Raw genomic sequence first — 19662 nt, 5'->3', positions numbered from 1 at the left:
TTGCTACAAGCTTACCGTGCAAGCTTACTCAGCAATCTTGCGATAATCTTATTGTGTAATTTTGCAATCTTTCGATAAGCTTACATTGCAGGCTTTTTGGTCAGGTGGAACATTTGAAACTTGCGGCAAGTTTGCCGTGCAATGTCGGCAATATTGCGCGGCAAGCTTGCCGCAAGGTTGCTGCAAGCTTACGTGCTACCTGGATATGTTTATTTTTATGTATATAATATTTATTATGTTTAATTATGTTTAATTATGTTTAATTATGTATAATTATGTTAGTTTTAACGTTTAATTTTTTTTGTCTTTTTTGATGTTGTCAATTTGATGTATTTCTGCAAATGAATTTAAACAAATGTATAAAAACTACATTTTTTTTTTTTGAACACACAGACTCATATGCATAAAATATAGAAAATTTGCATAATTACCAAATTTTCTAAAACAATATAATAATATATTCGCGTTTGTATATATATATATGTATGGAAAATTTTTCTAAAAGAAAAGAAAATTATCGTTTTTTTTTTCTTACTAGTAAGAAGAATAATGATAATATGTAAATTTTTGCTTTGAAATGAAAATGACGATGTTTTTTTTTTTTTTTTGTTTATTTCACAAAAGACGTGTAGATAATAATTTCTGGAAAATGTTTAGCATACAAAGACAAACATAATGGAAGCCGAGAGATGAGGATGCTTCGAGATCGTCGGCCCGAGGCATGGGCGGCTAATTTAGTTTAAAGCTCCATCAAGCACACCAACCCACGATTCCTGCCCCTCTCTCTGGTTTTATTCAGCATCCCTTATAAACGTCTTCTATCTCAGCGTTTATCTGATGTAGACTGCAATCTGCTGCAAAATCATTTTAATCGCTTTTTATCAATTTTTAATCATTCTCACGTATAATAAAGTAAAATCCGTCACTTTTTTTTTTATTGCAAAAATAAAATATATATATATTTTTTTTTTATTAGGTATAATATAAATTTTTTTTTAAGATACTACTATGTATATTGCAACGGATATTTTTAACTGTAAAAAAAAAATATTCTAGAATTTTTTAAACCGTGACAATATATGAGAAATTGAGGAAACGTTATTGACAGTTTTTTTTCTTTCTTTCTTTTTTTTTTGGCACCCCTTGTAAAAAAAGAGCTTAACTGCACTTTTTACCGTTTTTTTTCGGTTATTGCTCATTTAACTTTTTCCTTTTATGAGTTTGTGACTTGTGTCAAAAAAAAAAAAAAAGTGGACAAGTGCCACGAGCCTTGGGAGTGTGCCAAGCAAGCCAATCCTTATTTTTTTTTTTATAACTTTATTGAGGGAAAAATATATTTTTGCTTCTGGACGTACAAAATGGTTTTTATCTTTTTTTCTCTTTTTTTCAGGTAGTGACTTTAAATCGAAAGGTTTATTGACAGGTTCGAAGAGTTGTAAAAGCTCTGAACAGTAGCGGAAAGGATGAAAGTCATGCGAAAAAAAAAGAAGGTAAGAAATTTTTCATCTTCTTATTTTAAAAAAAAAAACACGTGGTTTTTTTTCCAAATAATTTTTTTGTCTAAAAAAAAATTGAAATTTACCAGGACAATAAAAAAAAAAAATTATGAAAATTCGTAACGCGTCAAAAATTTTATAAAGTTTTTCGAAAAAAGAATCTATGGGGAATATTTTTTGGGTTAGAAACAAGTCTAACCATAGAAAATTGCCATAATATTGAAATTCTCACATTTAAGGTCCTCTCTTTGGATATGGCTACTGCAGAGTCGTAAAAATAATAAACATAAAATCATAAAACTTTGTTCACAGGATTAGAATGTAAAAGTAAAAATTCAGCCCACAAATACTTTTCTAAAAATTTGTATTTGAACATTGAATATAAAAAATTACCCGCTGTATTTAATTTTAAAATTAAAACTAAGTACATTTTTCTTTAAATATACAAAATGTTTAAAATTTTGAAATCACTTCAGTATAATTTCAATTGAAATTCAGCTATATTTCACTCAAAATTAGTAGAATTCTTTACTGATTAAAAAATTCAAATCTGCATTATCATTAATTGGTAAAACAGTCAAATTTTCATTATCATTAATCGGTAAAACAGATTTGATTCAATTAGTAAAGTATTCATCTAATTTTTCAGTGAAATATAATTGAATTTCAAGAGGAAATACTAAAATCAGAGTTTCTAAATTACAATTATTTTCATCGAATTGTTTTATATTATTTAAATAACAAAATATTTTTTATATAATAAAATTTTGTATTTTAAAAGAATTTCTAATTAAAAGAAAAACAATGTTCTCCAACTTGGAAAAATTTGTGAAAAATCTGCTGACTTTGTGCTTTCACTTATATCCGGATTGTTAACAATTCATTGCAATATAATCCAAAGCAGCTGTCAGTGAACAAAAACTACCCTAAATCGAAAAATCCGAGTATACCTCCGTTAACCACGCTACTGGCACACTTTCCCATTTTTCCAAAATATGTATATATAATCCTCAGTTCTGCAACTTTGACTACCTGAGGAGGAAAAATTAGGTCAGCAGGTCAAAGTTTTCCTATATATATATATATACATAAATTGGCGCTATTAAGTCTAAAAATGGAGTTCAAGCACTGAACAATAACCCTCGGATACAATAAAATTGTTACTGATTGCTTGGAAAAATTTTAGCCTTGACCTGGAAAAGAATACAAGTGCAATTCACCTATACTATATAATATTCTTTTCATTTTTATGTTATACATATATATATTTTGCTGAAAATGATTTATATACCTGATTTCAAGGTGAAATTAACCCTTTCTTTAAACTTTCGCTACTGAAATTTTGGTATTAAATTGCGCATTATTGAATGTTTTTTTTTTGGGTATTTATTTTATTCGTAAAAAAATCTTTATCTGGAACAGCTATAATTTTTTCTAGAATAGCGGAAAATTTTCGCTGTTTTACTCTCTAAATCTGAATTAGTAAAAATGTTTACTAATTTGAATTAGTGACTCACTTTTTGCTTCTGAATTAGTAAAATTTTACTAATTATTAGTAACTTTTACAAACAATTAGTAAAATTTAGCTAATTCAAAAGCAAAAAGTGAGTCACTAATTCAAATTAGTAAACATTTTTACTAATTCAGATTTAGAGAGTAGTGAAATATATCGCTGTTCCTGCGTGAAGATATTTTTTTCCATTATAAAATTTAGAATATTGGTACCAAAATATTATATTCTTAAATTCAGTATTTAATATTCTTAAAATTAGAATATATTCTTAGTATTAAGTATATTTTCTTAGCATTTAATATTATATACTAAGTACCAAATATTCTAATTTTAAGAATATTACATGCTGAATTTAAGTATTATAAAATATTCTTAAAGTATATATGTGACGCTTCACAATAAAAGGGACTTAAGCTCCCAAAAAAAATTTTAGGTTATGTTTAATTATAGTCATTTTACAATTCATTTTCTAATTATGTAAAATAAATTTTTATTAAATATTTTAGATCTAAACATCGGTGGTTATGAGTTAATCATCTTTTTTTTAGGATCACTTTAAAAAACACAAACATAACCTAAAATTTGTTAAGGTCCCTTTTCGGAGAGCTCAAATTTCTCAAAAAATACACTTTTTTTTTAGATAGGAATATTGTCATATATATGTAACGGATCGTAAAAAGCATCTGCGTTGTAAAACGGTTATCAATATACCGAAACAGTAAAATATCGATAGGAAAGATAAAAAAAAATCATTTTAAATATAATAATTTTATTAATAATTTTTGTGAACTCACAAACAAATTTTTATATATTTAAAAATTTAGCATAATCTCTTTTTCTTTTGAGAAACAATTTAAATTTTATAAAAACTTGCAAGATCTTTAAACAAAATATTTGTGAATTCCCAAAATCCTGCATAATTATACCGAGCCAGTATAGACCTTTTTTGGGATTTTGTCGAATCTTTGTTTCGTATTATTTTAGAGGATTTAACGATCCTCTGGAGCCAATAAGTAATTATTTTGTTTAGTTTTAATATTTATGTTTTAGATATAACGCACTCAATATTATATTATTGTATATATGAAGAAAATTAGTAATATTTTTAAACATTTTATAATTTCTTTATTTTTTAATTAATTAAATAAATATTAATTAATTAAAATAAATTAATTAATAAAAGTATAAGTTTTTTTTCTTTCTTTTTGTCTGGATGTTAGGGAAAAAAGTAGACAGAATTATAAAATTTTAAATAAGTCAAAAAAAAAGGAAAATTGACCACTTTGATGTTTTTTTGTCTATGGAGAAAAATTCGTCTGTCAACCATGTGGACCTTTCTTTTCGTGAACAAAAATCTGGCAAGACTTTGAAATTCATTGTTCCCTTTTTTTTTTGCATGACTTTTATTTTGAGACAATTTTTTTTTCATTTACAGTCTGTGAAATTTTTACTCAGATTTATGACTTTTTACTGAAGAGGAAATTTTTTTTTTTTTTATAAAATTTAGTTTTTATTTCTAATAAACGTATTTTCTTCACATGTTAAATATAAAATATATACGTATATAATTTTAAAAAAAAATCTCTAAAACTGAAAAAAAATTACATTTTTATAATTTATAAAAGAAAGAGTAAATTTTTTTTTATACTTCCAGATTTTTCAAACCAGAAAAAAAAATTTGCCTCTCGTACTTTTATGGTTTTAACCCTTTTTTCCTATTTCAAAAAAGAATATATATATATAAAATATATAAATACAATACAATTTTTAGTGCAGTAAAAAGTCATAAATAAAATTTTTCAAGAGGAATCGAAAAAAAATTGTCACAAACTGAAAGAGCGACAAAAAAAAATTGAACCATGGATAAATCCAAAAACCCTTGCGCCAAATTTTTCATAAAAAAAAAAAAGAAGGCAAAGGCCCCACATGTTTCACAGACGTGTTTTTCTTCATCAGACAAAACGTCGAAGTGGAAAAAATTCAATTTCACTTTAAAAAAAAAGGTCAAACCTTCTCGTTTTACAATTTATAATATTCCGTCTTTATTCCTTAAAAGGAAAAAGAAGAAAGAACTGAAAAGAATTTTTAAAAATATTTTTTTTATAAAATTATTTTTTTTTTTTGCTGAGAAACAAAAAATTGAGGAAAATTTTTATATTACTACCTATATAGGAATAAAAAAAGTCAAAATTTTTTGTTTTATAAACGATATATAGTAGAGATATGATGGAAAAAAGAATAAAAATGATCTCATGGACGAGAGATGACCACACAGGTTCAAATATAATCTTTAGTAGGCGTATATGACAACAAGAAGAAAGAACTACAGAAGCATAAGGCATCTGTTTCTGCAGCTGAGACTAAGCAGATGATAATTTGTTATATGTGCCACCTATGTTTTTGAAATGAAAGGAAGATAATTTCAATTATCGATCAATCACACCTTCAGGATCTTTAGACATAATAATAACTGTCACTTGATTGTTCGATAAATGTCATTTATCATTGCCCCTTTTTTTTCAGTAGCAGTATTAAAAAATTTCAATTTTTTGTTTATATTAAAATTTTTTATTTTTTTCGGTAGTTATTTCTGTCTCGTTCCTTCACATAGTAAGATGAATTAAGATGACTTTCTTGTCAAAGAATTCGGAAAAATAAAAATTAATTCCTACGTTAAGAAAATATTGTCATCAATATTTCATCTGCCGCACAGTTTTCTTGTGTTACGTTCACAATCACAACACTTGAAAATTTTTAATTATTTTTATGGTTCAAATAATTATCAATAATTTATTTATTATAAATGAACAAAATTTAAGCAATGCACACTTGATAAATATTTCTAATGCGTTGTCAATTAATGAAATTAATAATTTCCTATTACACAGTATATCATAATCGATATATATGACAATTGTAAACAAACAGGGTTGGGAAACAAGAGTCCAAAATATATTCGTCCAAAGCGAATTTCAATCCTACCCAACTCTGCTTTGGACGAATATATTTTGGGCTCTTGTTTCCCAACCCTGTTTGTTTACAAATGTCATATATATCGATTATGATATATTGTGTAATAGGAAATTATTAATTGCATTAATTGACAACGCATTAGAAATATTTATCAAGCGTGCATTGCTTAAATTTTGTTCATTTATAATAAATAAATTATTGATAATTATTTGAACCATAAAAATATCTTATATCGAATCAAAACGTTGCATTCCAAAATGATACCATCAAGTTTACAGTGCGGGTAATAGTTTAGGATTTACAAAATTAGTACAACATACAATAGAAACAATTAAAAATTTTTATTTCGAAGGCACTATCACAGCTTTCATCTTGTGCAAGAATGTTAATTCAAAATTTGTTGAGTGAAATGCTCCCAATTCTTCCCCCGTATATACTCTTTCACTATTAAGGAGGTTATAGGGATTGACTGAACTAATCAAAACAGAAACCATTATTTTATGATTTGACTTTCTCGGTACTGTGAAACGTCTGTCGACACCACATTACGTCAGTCGAGTAGCAAATTTTTATTGCAGCTCCCACAAGAACTTAATAACACTTTTTTAAACAGATATTTAATCATTAAATATCTGTTTTGTATTAAAAAAAAGTTTCATCAATTTCCTAATGTTAATTATTTTGTGGCGAGTAAATATATGTATGAAAAAGTACTTAATTCCCATAAGACACAATGTTAATTGTTTAAAAAACAAAAACGCTTATAACTTTTTTCACAAGAACCTAGAGGTTTGAAAAATTTAGCTACATATCTTTCAAACATTTATCTAATAGTGGACCAAGTTTCATTAAATTACTAATGTTAATTCTATTTCCGCTATAACCTCCTTAATTCCTCTCTATATTTCTGTTCGAGGAGAGAATTCTTTCTTTTAACCTAACCTTTTTAACTATATCGAGAAACCAAAAGTTCCGTTTGCTTGAATGAACAAAAATAATAATAGCGAATCATCAACTGTTGCGATACGAAAGATTTGATTTGCAAAAGTATGAATTTAGAAATATAATCAGTAACACATGAATAAAAAAGATAGGTTATACACAATTAGAAAAAATACGCCATTGTAAACTTAAGGTACATTCATACATGGGCTGGGAATAATTGTCCTAAAAAAATGAACAATTTTGATTGGTTCTGAGAATATGTTCGTTTCAATAGAAATAGAAATCCAGGGGTGCCTGATTTTTGTTCACGGCACTTTGACTCGAATGGTTTAGAGCAATCGTTACAAAGATTTGACAAGCAATCACCAATCAGAAGTGTCGAAAAATTTCGATGATATCGCATAGTGTTCAAGAATAAAAGGCACTTATATCAGTTCAGAGAAAGAAATATTATAATCCCCAGTCATTCCAAATTTATTTCCAATAATTTCTGCGTTAATGTTGTGAATAAATAAACAGAAAGAAAGACAACAATGAAAGAAAGAAGTAATTTTTTTTTATTTTATTTTCATAAAATTTATAAATATTATTTTTCTGTTTATTAATTTGAATAATAAATAAATTTAAAAAGATATTATATAAATAAATAATATTTTAATAATAAAATAATAATAATGGGGATAATTTGAGAGAAAAATTTTTGGAAACTAACAATTTGAAACTTTATAAAATTTCCTCTGCACTTTTCCGGGACATTTACTCCTATAATTTTCTGAAAGTTAACAGAAAGTTACCAAAGGAAACTGCCGAACCTAAGACATTATTAGATTCAGGGAAGTACACAGGAAGTTTCCACAAAGTTACCCGTGGAAATTACCTAACCTACCTCGGACAGTTTCCTGGAAACTTTCCGAAAATAATGATGATATGTGGGTATATTTGTAATATACGGAAAAATATGTAAATTTTCCAAAGAATAAAAAAAATCAGTAGAATTAAGTAAAGAATCGGTAAATCAGTATAAGAAGTCGAAAATCGGTAGATCTACTAATAAATCAGTGAGTGGCAACATTTGGTTCAAATAAACATCGTAAATAAAAATTTTATTCGCTATAAATAAATTTTTTATTTAAATCAAATAAATATTTGCAAAAAAATACATTATGAGACAAATATATATTTTCCTTGGTTGTATAAATTCCGTGAAATATATTATATTACATAATATATTCTACAACTATTTCAGAATCAATCATTATGTTTCCAAACACCTGAAAAATATTAGGAAAAAAAAAGAATTCTCTATAATATAATAATATACATTTTTCGTCACATTCAATAGAATAAATAAAATAATATATTCACACTGTATTTAAACATATTTATAATGAATAATGTGTCTGGGAGGCATGAAATTTCTAATACATAAAATTGCATAAAAATTTGACGTCTGGGTGTATATATATATATATATAAAGAAACTGTTTTGACTAGAATCAAGGTGTCATTCAAGCCAACGAAGAGCATTGGGTTGAAGATGAGGCAAACATCAAAGGCACCGCTATCGCTTGGCGGCTTAAAGTCGTTTTATGCGCTCAATGTGTTCGTATAACGTTCGCTTCAACTCCCCACCATCGTTGGTATGGGTATATATATATATATATATATATAAATACAATATTGTATGTCACCGGATATTGGATCGTATAAATTTTGTGATGGAAAGAGTTACCAAAGAGTAAAAAGGAGCTTGATAAACCGGGGACTCAAAAAAAAAATCTAATACCCAAAATTCACCAATTATCCTAAACAAAATTTTGTTTACATCTTTTTTTTTAAAAGATTTTCTTAATTTTTTCTTGTTTTTAATTTTTATAATTTTACTTTATTGTCAGACTCGAACAGTGCGTGAAATTTGGCACAGAGTAAGGAAACTCAAAAGCAGTACACAGGGATGGGTTGCTAAATTATAGAGTGAAACATCCCAAATGTAAAATTTCACCTTTACTTTACAATTTAGCAACACATGTACAATCCTATACATGTTATATACATATAAATAAATGAAAAAATATATATATAGAAATTAATGTATACGAGTGCCTGCGAGCGTGAACGATAAATTAAATTCCGAATATATTTATTCAAACATATCTCTCGGAAAACCAAATTAACGGATCTCTTTTCTTTTACTATCATCACCTCCCTCTCTTGCAATAATTTTAACGGTTTTTTTTTCATTGAGCCTGCGTCTGCCAATGTACTAAATATCTTTTACTGAGATACTAAACTATGGCCAATATAATCATCTCGATGCACTCTTCTCGAGACTCAAGTTTCGAACGAGTATATAATCGTGGGATTCCCCGGAGGTGATGAGCGAGTGTTTATGTTTCAAGCATAAAATACCATTATTTTCGATAAATTCTCATCAATGAGTCACTTACAATTAGAAAATGTGTTGAGATTTTTTTTTTACTCAAAATAATAAGTGGAAAAAAAGGAAAATTAAAATTTTATTTAATTTCATTTATTTTTTGAAAAAAAAGAGTTAATAGAAACAATAAATATTTTTCTATGTAGAAATAAAATATTTTTTTCCGTCACTTTCAGTGTTTTTTCTTTTTTTTTTGTTTCTTGTGTGTACATATATACCTGTATTATACACACTTAAAAGAGGATATGTATATAATCTTGGATGGGATCTTATCTTGTGCAAAGCCAAAAGTAGACATTTCGGTCGCTTTGGCTTTGATCATTTGCAGAAGGCCGATTCTGGGAATAGTTATAGGCACCGCGCAAGGGCCAATAAAGAGCTCTCGGCACGATCCACTGATAACAGAAAAAAAAAACGATGACTTTATCATCATGAGACTCTCGATAATATCGGCTCCCGTTTCGCGTGTCAGTTATCTCTTTTTACTCAATATGAATATATTTTATTGTATATATACATATGTATACATTCGTGCACAACTCATACAGAGGCAAAATTTAATTTACAATTTCTATGAATTTGGTGTAAATCATAAATTTCTATATTGAGTCACGTCCGGTTACAATATATACTTCCGCGGAAAAATTTTGTGACAAAAAAAAGAAATGGTGCTACTTCTGAATCATATATTGATATATGTAATATTAGGTGTTAATGAGGAAATTAACAATAAGAAAAGAAGTAATAAAAATTTCGTTAAAATTTTAAATGATTTTCAAATAAAAAAAAAAAAAAAAAGAAACATTATAATTTCGTTATTTCTACGTATTAGATGTATACAGTTTCCATTTACTGAAAGATAAATTTTTATTGTGCAAATCTCTTGTAATCGGTAATTCTTTTGATTTCGTTTGTTACTTGATATTTAGTTCTCGTATCAAAACAGAAGTCATATATAGAAACAAAAAACCTCCAATGTCACTGCGAAGAAAAAAAAAAATTTAATTATATATCAAATAAATGACGAGTCAACTGAAACTCATATTTACAGTGCGTCATTATGATATAATAACGACATCTCTTTAGAGAATTAAAAAATCGCAACATTCAATCGTTTTTTTTTCATTATCCCACCGCTGCCACCAATAAAACAAAAAAAAAAATCGTATTTGAAAAATATCTTCTTTTTTTTGTATATTTTTCTGTTTCCAAATTTTGGCACGCTTACACGCAACAACCTTGAAGGAACACCCGCAGGCACTCGTTTTAATGAAAATAAGTAATCTTGCAAATAGGAATTGTTAGCATCGTAAAACAGCATACAATGCCCTCGTAAATATGAAAGTTTCCGGGGGCTCTAAAAAGGACCCAAAATCTATAAACTGTAGCAATGACAGAAAATTCTGGAGGTCGATTGTGTATAAGAAGGTTATAAGGAGGATGAAGAGAGACAGAAAGACAGACAGACAGAGAAAGAATATTTTTGAGGATTGAGGAAGACACAAAAAGGGGCATAAGAAGCGAACATATCGCCGCGAGAATACCAACTATACGAAGAAATGGAATGGATATTACGGGGCACCATTATGGGCCCCCATAAAACACCTCCGACGCTGGAGGCGCGTGGCCCCAAGGACGACCTGGCACTTCGTCTTCCTGCTCCTGGCTCCCAATCTACAGCCCTCTTAACATGAAGGCTACATGCGTTTGCTTCTCTCTCTCTCTCTCTCTCTCTCTCTCTCTCTCTCTCTCTCTCTCTCTCTCTCTCTCTCTCTCTCTCTCTCTCTCTGCGATTTTACAATTTGCACTTTCTGCGTTACGCTACTTTCGAGCGCATCCCTTCCCGATATTTGTGTAACTCTTTCACACCTATTGTAATTTTAACAAAAGAAATAGAGACGAGAAAGGCGACAAAATTCTTGCCTGTCAACAATTTTCAAATAGAAAATATGTCCCATAGGGTCTCTTGTTTAAGAAATCATGCGTAACAAATTATTATAACATCTGGAGCAATCTATGTGTGACGCACTTTTCGATACTGACTTTTTTTTTATATATGTATTTTAATACTGAAAGTATAGAATAATTAATAAATTACTAACGAAACTTAATTATATAACTATAATTTTGTTTCCGATAACAAATAAACACTGTAAAAAATTGATTTTGGAAAAATTTCTATATGGTAATTTTAATTTTTTCTCCTCGTTCTCACAATAGGGGAAGTGATTTTTTTTTTAATTTACAGAAAAAAAAATTGCTCACAATATAGAGAAATGAAAATAATTAAAAAACAATTTTTTTTTTTTTTTTAAATAAAAAAGTTAGGAAAAACTATTCTCTGCTGTATATAAAAAAAAAAAAATTCAGAGAAAAATTTATTTTCCATTTGATGATATACAGAAAGTGATTGGAATAAAATATAAAAAAAAACAATTATAAAAGTTTAAATTGCACCTAAAAATAAAAAGATTTACAGGCAATATACAATTTTTGAACTTTAAATGAAGTTCAAAGGAATATTGTATAATAAAATTGAAAAATAAAGATTTGAAATAAAATTTTAAAACAAATAAATATTTATATTTAGCTTCAATTTTTTTTTTTCTTTATTTCTGCATCAAAAGCTAAATTTGTCAAAAAGTTAGAAAATAAAATTTTTGTAAACTCTTTCATGACATTATATATTGAATCGTTTAGTAGAATTCAAGGTCCTATGGTCAATGATTCAGGAAATGATTTTCTAAAAGTTCCAAATTGACGCGAAACTATATAAGGATGACAACAAGAAGTGGTTCGTCAGAATAAATGAGTCTTCTAAAAGACCATAATATTAGTGTCCTGCTGCCTGTCAAACTACCACGGTAGTAGTTATATATATATATATATATACTCTCAAAGTAAGATATAGTATAGTGTATATTCATAGGTTTCAAAAATTCTTAGTGTGTATCCCCATTTGCCAATTGTCAAAATTGAAAAACTCCCGAGCAGAAAATGGGACCCAATATTATTGGGGGGGCACTAAACAGATTCGTCAACGCCACGCGACCCATGACCATGAGATTCAGGGTCAATGCTGAAAATATGGGGTTTCTCAATCCTCACCGCCGTTGAACCTTGAAGAAGACCTCACTTATTTTATAAAAACACCCCATTTTGCGCGTGCCACTTGTTAGAAATTTTGAATCATCAAAAATGAGAACACAAAAAAAATCGTTATACTCCATTTTATCATTAGAGGGAATTTAATATAACGATATATATGTCTGTTTGTCTGTCAGTGAATGTAAAAAAATTCGATTATTGCGCCACTTGGTAATCGATATTATATTAAATCGTAAAGACGCAAACCTAACCTTTAATTAATTGCGATTATTCATAGATTACTCTATTTCCGGGCAAACTTTAACAAATGTAGATTTTCTTTCAATTAATTATAATTAAATTCAGACTCAATGATGAAAAAATGACAATGGAGATTTTTCAAATTCAATCACCGACATTCATTTAATCTTTAAGGCCACGTCCAAGTGAGGCAGCGCCATCTACATTGAAACTATAATTTTGGAAAATTTTCAACAGCCTTTTCTCGAAAACAAGAAGGTAAAATGCGTTTTTCTTTATGGATAATTGATTATTACCAAGAAATACACCAGCTAAAACTTTTTTTTGGGTTAAAATGATGAAAAAAAATGTCATGTCGATAAATTAAATATGAGCAGTTTTTTCACAAAAACTGTAACAGTACTTTCTCGGAATTTACAATCAAGAATACAATTTCCATTTGGAAAATTAATAAACGTTAAACAATACACCAGCTAAGATTCACTAATCACGAAAATAACCTGCCAAACGGCTGTCATAATTAGTAAAATATGTTATGTTAAAAAAATTTTTTTTTATTGTTTTCGTGATTGATAAATCTTAGCTGGTGTATTTTGTAGCGTTTATTAATTTTCCAAATGGAAATTGCATTTTTGATTGTCAATTCCGAGAAAGTACTGTTACAGTTTTTGTGAAAAAACTGCTCATATTTAATTTATCGACATGAAATTTTTTTCATCATTTTAACCCAAAAAAAGTTTTAGCTGGTGTATTTCTTGCCAATAATCAATTATCCATAATGGAAAAACCATTTAATCTTCTTGTTTTCAAGAAAAGGCTGTTGGAAATTTTCAAAAATTTTATTTTCAATGTAGATGGCGCTGCCTCACTTGGACCTGGCCTTAATGAATAAAGGTAAACAGCAACTCAAACTTATTTTTGAGGTTAACTTTACAATACACAAAATCACGACCAAATAGTAATCGACGAATCTGTAAAAATTAAAATAAACTAATAAAGGAGCAAGCAATTTTTTTAAATTATTATTTCGACTTACCTTGTTTTTAGAAGTTCATATATTTTAATTTCTTAAATACACATGGTAAACTGACACGATCGAGTATGATGCACTATAGCGAAAAGTTCAATATTGCCAACCTTGCACGGCAAACTTGCCGCAAGCATCAAATGTCCCAAACTTGCATGGTAGGCTTACCAAAAAATTGCTCAGTAAGCCTACCGAAAGATTGCAGTGTAAGGTTACTGCAACCTTACTACAAGCTTACCGAGCAATCTTGAGATAATCTTATTGTGCAATCTTGCAGTAACCTTACACTGCAATATTTCGCTAGGATAACTGATCAATTTTTCGATAAGCATACCATGCAAGCTTGAATCAGGTGGGACATTTGAAACTTGCGGTGAGTTTTCCGTGAAAGGTTGGCAATATTGCGCTGCAAGCTTGTCCCAAGGTTGCTGCAAGTTTACATGATATCTGGGAATATTCGCCACAGGTTTTCTTGTAAAATAATTAATTGAGCGTTTCAAAGACTGATTAAATTAAACTAATCGGAAATTAATCAACTAATAATCGATTAAAACATTCTTTTTGCGACGCTATTTTGCTTTCATATATTGTGAATTGCATATATGTTATATTGAAACGTGAAGTCAAGAGTAATATTGTCTGATCTCAAACATATATTGCGATTCTATCATCAGCGACTGAGTTCCGGGATTCGCTGCGGGACGGCAGATAAAGCCAATTGAATTTAAATCATGAATACGAACGAAGCGAGCGAGGCGGTACAAAGCCCCGACGGCAATCTGGTGGCAGCTTTGTGCCAGTAAATGGCTTCAACCCCTGGGTTCTCCTCATCCCTCATTCAACTACTATATACTTCGTTGTCGACAAAACCTAGAAATTTGCTAAAAAAACAAAAAATAAAAGAATATTTCTTCCTAGACTTCTATTTCTATATAAATGTAAAATTTTTCAAGTACAATTTATAATCAAAGATTTGAAAATTGGATTGAAAGAAGAGTTTAATTTTTTTTAAACTTTTAAATTCTTGAATTAATATAAGATCTGCAGAGAGTGCAGACCCATATTACCTAAACGTGACCCGAGTTCAGACAAGCACGATTTGTGGTCCGGTTTCGAGTGACACGCTACAGACCACAACCATAACCACAGCCACCCACGCATAAACCTTTTAACGCGACTCTATATATGTATATATATAGCGATAGCAATTTCTCGTTAATGGAAGCGAACACAAGAAATGTATATATGTGTGTGTGTATTTTTCAACCAAAAATTTTCAAAATACATACATATATATATATATATATATATATATATATATATATATATATATATATATATATATATATATATATATATATATATATATATATATATATATATATATATATATATATGCCGATCATATATGTGACCCCCGATGATAAAAATTGTGTCCTTGTATCTCCTCTGACATTCCCTTTTCGAAATATATACATATATATTTTACTCATTTTATGATCCAAGACCTGTCAGTTGTTCTTGTCAGAACACTCTTCGGGAGTGAAAGAGAAAGAGAGGATCGAGTCTGCAACTGCTTTGATTTGTTGACTTAGGGTGATCTTGTGTGTTGTGTGTGTGTGTGTGTGTGACACTAACCATAAAAATGCAGTTTCAAACAAAAATTTGTTGATCAATTTAAAAAAAATTCTTTTTTTTAATTCAAAATTTCAATTATTCATTTGATTTCATAATTATTTTTTAAACAAACTTTCATTTTTCAAATTAGCCTTTAACAGAAATTTTTTTAACGAAACTAAATTCTTAGATACCGAACTTTTATTAAGCACAATTTTTACTTCATAAAACTTCTGTTTACGCAACTTTTTATTTAAAAGAATTCTATAATTTAACTGAATTTCAAATTCAAATATACGTGACTGATGGTAAAATAGGTTTTTTTAAAAAATAAAGATGTAAAAAATTACCGACATAGAAATCTACCTTACCGACTGATGGTAAAACAGTTTTTCCAAAAAAAAAGAAAATATAAAAATTACCAACATAGAAATCTACCTTACCGACTAATAGTAATCAGTTTTTGAAAACGAAAATATAAAAATTACCGACATAGAAATCTACCCTACCGACTGGTGGTAAAACAGTTTTATTGAAAAATGAAAATATTATAAACTGCCGACATAAAAATCTTCCTGACCAACTGATAATAGATTTCTATGTCGGTTATTTTTTATATTTTTATTTTTCAAAAAACTGTTTTACCATTAGTCGGTAAGGTAGATTTCTGTGTCGGTGTTTTTATTTTTAAAATCTGTTTTACCATCAGTCGGTAAGGTAGATTTCTGTGTCGGTATTTTTATTTTTAAAAACTGTTTTACCATCAGTTGGTAAGGTGAATTTCTATGTCGGTAATTTTTTATATTTTCGTTTTTTCAAAAACTGTTTTACCATAAGTCGGTAAGGTAGATTTCTGTGTCGGTGTTTTTGTATTTTTATTTTTAAAAACTGTTTTACTATCAGTCGGTAGGGTAGATTTATGTGTCGGTATTTTTGTATTTTTAAAAACTGTTTTAGAGTTGGAAATTTTTTTTTATTGGAAATTCTAGTATTTAAAAATTCGAAGAACTTAAAATTCTATTAAATATGAATTCTGCCTAATTAGAATTCATTTATAAATAAAAAGTTGTCTAAAAAGAAATTCTATGTAAAATAAAAAATTCTATTAAATAAAAAATACCTATAACATTCTGTAAAGTAAAAATTTGTTTTTAAAATTAATTTTGTCAATTACTAATTCGAAAAAAATGAGAATTCGACAAAATTAAAAATTGAAAAAAATTAGAATCATTTAAAATAGAAACTAATTATTTTTATGGGACTATCATGCTAACATTTTATATATAAAAATAAAAAATAATTCTATATCAACAATATTTTAAGAGTAAAATTCACGACAAAATAAACATTTTAGACCTAACTGTTAATACAGAAACGATTGATGATGAAAAGATTTCTTTTTTTTCTCTACAAAACGTTAATTTGAAGTAGTAAAACTGTCAAAAAAGTGTTAAAACATTAATTTTCCAAAGCTCTATTCTCATATAAAACGACCATTTGGTCCGAAAATAATATATAATGAAAAATCTCCACCTACTCATTTATCCCTGTTTTCCCTTTGGTAGAGGAAACATGTTCAGTAAACATTATAAAATGACCGCTTCTTAATCAGCCCTTATTAACAGCGTGACCCAACTAAATTTAATACTATAAACTCTGTTTGCACAATGTCTAAACAAATTCAATTTATTTATCGAGGACATTATTTTCATTAATAACGATCCAATTAAATTTCTCATCATTAAATTTAATTTCTAATTTTTTAATTTCATTTACATTTTTTTGAATTATTCTTGCAAATTATAAAAAATATTTATTTTCATTATATATTGTTAAATTAAATTAAAATTTATGTTGAATGATAATTATACACGGAGAAAAATGAGTTTGTTATTATGTGAATAGCGAATTTTTAGCTCTTGTAACTAATATTTAGCTGCCATAACAAAATATGTTAGCTATGAAAGTTAACTATTGGCTAACAATAATTGCTATCCATATAATAGCAAATGGGGTTAGCTGAGGTAACTAAATTTTAGCTAATATAGCTATTTGTCTCCGTGTAAATTATATATATATATATATATGTATATCATAATTTAAAAATAAAAATAATAACCCTCCACTCCCCCCCCCATGAAGCGTAAAAAATTTGCCAATTTGTGCGCAAAGATTGTAAATTATGTAAAATCTTTTCAGAAGCATAAAATATTATTTTATTTCTTAATGAGCATTTAAAAATTTTGGAAAATTTGACTAAATATAGATTGTAAAATGTTGTATAGAATTAGTTCGAGTATGTCATTTAAAAATAGCACCTGAAAATATAAACCATTTTTGCCGACTGACACTCATAAAAGCGAAACTCAAATTGAGTTCACGGCATAATATTATATTATATTATATACAAAAATAGAGGATTCATGCAAATTTGTAAATTTTCTTTAGGTATAGAGCGATATCCATCTTGGGTAAACAGGTCAGTTCATTTACAGTTTCTAACTGTTCATTGTGCTTTCGACCGTTTCGGAAGCAACAGAAGGACCCCAATAATTTAATAAAAGTCTAGTTTTCGAAAGGGAGCGAGTTACGACCCAGAATTGCAAAGCAAAAAGGTCTCATTTTCGACCTGAGGGCCAAGAAAAGTGGTGGGGGGAACTCCCCACAGTGACCCACAATTCTCTTTTATTGCATTTTTCCATTTTTCAGTAAAAAAAAAAAAAAGCCCAACTACTCAGTGCACCTAATCGCCTTTTGAATTTTCATATTTTTTTTTTATAAATCCAAAAAATGATATTCTAAATTTAAGTATTTTTTCTTTTTATAAATTATTAATAATACTTCTTGATTCTTATTTTGAGAATACTAATTGTAAGAATAAAATTCCTTTTTTTATTTCAAAAAAATGAGTCATTATATTTCTCTCATCTTTTTATTCAGATTCAAATACTCGATTATATGACTATTATCAAATATAAATATTTATTTATATCAAATAATTATTATTTAAATCAATTAAATGGAATTTATTTCAAATATAGAAAAATTATTGGTTCAAATAGAATTTATTTAATTTAAATAAAAATTATTTGGTTCAAGTAAACATTTATTTGATTCTAGTAGATATTTATTTGGTTCAAGTAAACATTTATTTGATTCTAGTAGATATTTATTTGATTCAAGTAAATATTTATTTGTTTCAAGTAAATATTTATTTGATAATAGTCAAGTAATCGAGTATTTGAATCAAATAAATTTTTTTTTGTTTTTCAGTATTATAATTATTAAATAATATAAAATTCATTAGCGAAATCCATTAACCATTTTATAATAGAAAAATACAAAAAAAAATTAAATCAACAATTTTGAAATAAATTGAAAATACATAAATACCTTGAGAGCGGAAAATTGGAACTTTTATGACTTCGTGTGTTGCAGTTTTACGAAAAGTGAGGTCAGTCACGAAAAGCACTTCTGGCCCATTGCTCATGATTTAGGGTATGTTTACCTGCAACTATAAGTACCTTGACATTTCCGTCACGCTGAAAAATGTTCAATTTCATGTTATAACGTTGAAAAATAGAGGATGAGATGAGAACCGTAGGAAGTATCCCGTGAACGAAACTCATAACAGTTTTTGTAAACATACCTCCCAGGTGCCAATTAGTTGTCTATAATATCCAAAAAGCTTCAAACATTTTCCACCGAAAGAAAAACCTATTTTAATATTAAAAATAAATATAATATATATTTATTAAAAATAGACAATTTTTTACAAATCAAATTATTAATTTTTTTTATACTTAAATGTTCAAATTTTGATTTGAAAAAAAAAAAATTAATCTCATTATGAGAGTTGGTAAAATAATTTTTCTTCTATAGACTTCAATTTATTCCTCTCAAAATAAGAATTTTTTTTTTTTCATAAACGGGAAAAAAAAATCTTTATCTGAAACAGAGATATATTTCTCTGGACTAGTGAAAACTTTCGCTGTTTTAGGGAAATGTATTACTCTAGTAGTGAAAGTTATCGCTGTTTCAAGTAAAGATTTTTTTGTTAACTGAAATTTTTTTTTAGAAATTACATAAAATTATTACTATTCAGTTGTTAAATATTACTGTAATAAATTAAATCCCAATTTTTAAACAATATTGTTTACTTTTTTTTAAATTTAAATAATTTAAATAATAATAATAATAATAATTTAAATAATTTTTTTATAATTTTTTATATTTAAATAAATAAATCTATCAAATTTTTTTTTTACTAAATAATAATCTTGATCCAATTTTATTATTAACAAAG

At 27.6% G+C, this 19662-nt stretch overlaps 2 long non-coding RNA genes across 2 annotated transcripts in view; one reads left to right on the top strand and one right to left on the bottom strand.

Annotated features, from left to right (window-relative positions):
- The window catches only part of LOC127287674 (uncharacterized), a 65951-nt gene that overhangs the window by 30980 nt on the left and 15309 nt on the right, over positions 1-19662 (top strand). The window contains exon 2 of the long non-coding RNA XR_007843903.1: positions 1391-1490. This is a non-coding gene — a long non-coding RNA (uncharacterized LOC127287674). The remainder of the gene's footprint in view (positions 1-1390; positions 1491-19662) is intronic.
- Positions 495-19128, bottom strand: LOC127287673 (uncharacterized). The gene is made up of 3 exons (XR_007843902.1): positions 19006-19128; positions 18750-18898; positions 495-854 (listed from the first exon to the last, which is right to left on the bottom strand). It is a non-coding gene; the product is annotated as an uncharacterized LOC127287673 (long non-coding RNA).

The sequence above is a fragment of the Leptopilina boulardi genome, unplaced genomic scaffold, assembly GCF_019393585.1.
Source record: "Leptopilina boulardi isolate dan_hultmark-lab unplaced genomic scaffold, ZJU_Lbou_2.1 LbouV2_372, whole genome shotgun sequence".
In the NCBI taxonomy this organism is placed as follows: Eukaryota; Metazoa; Arthropoda; class Insecta; order Hymenoptera; family Figitidae; genus Leptopilina; species Leptopilina boulardi.
This window is presented reverse-complemented; position numbering and strand designations above follow the sequence as displayed.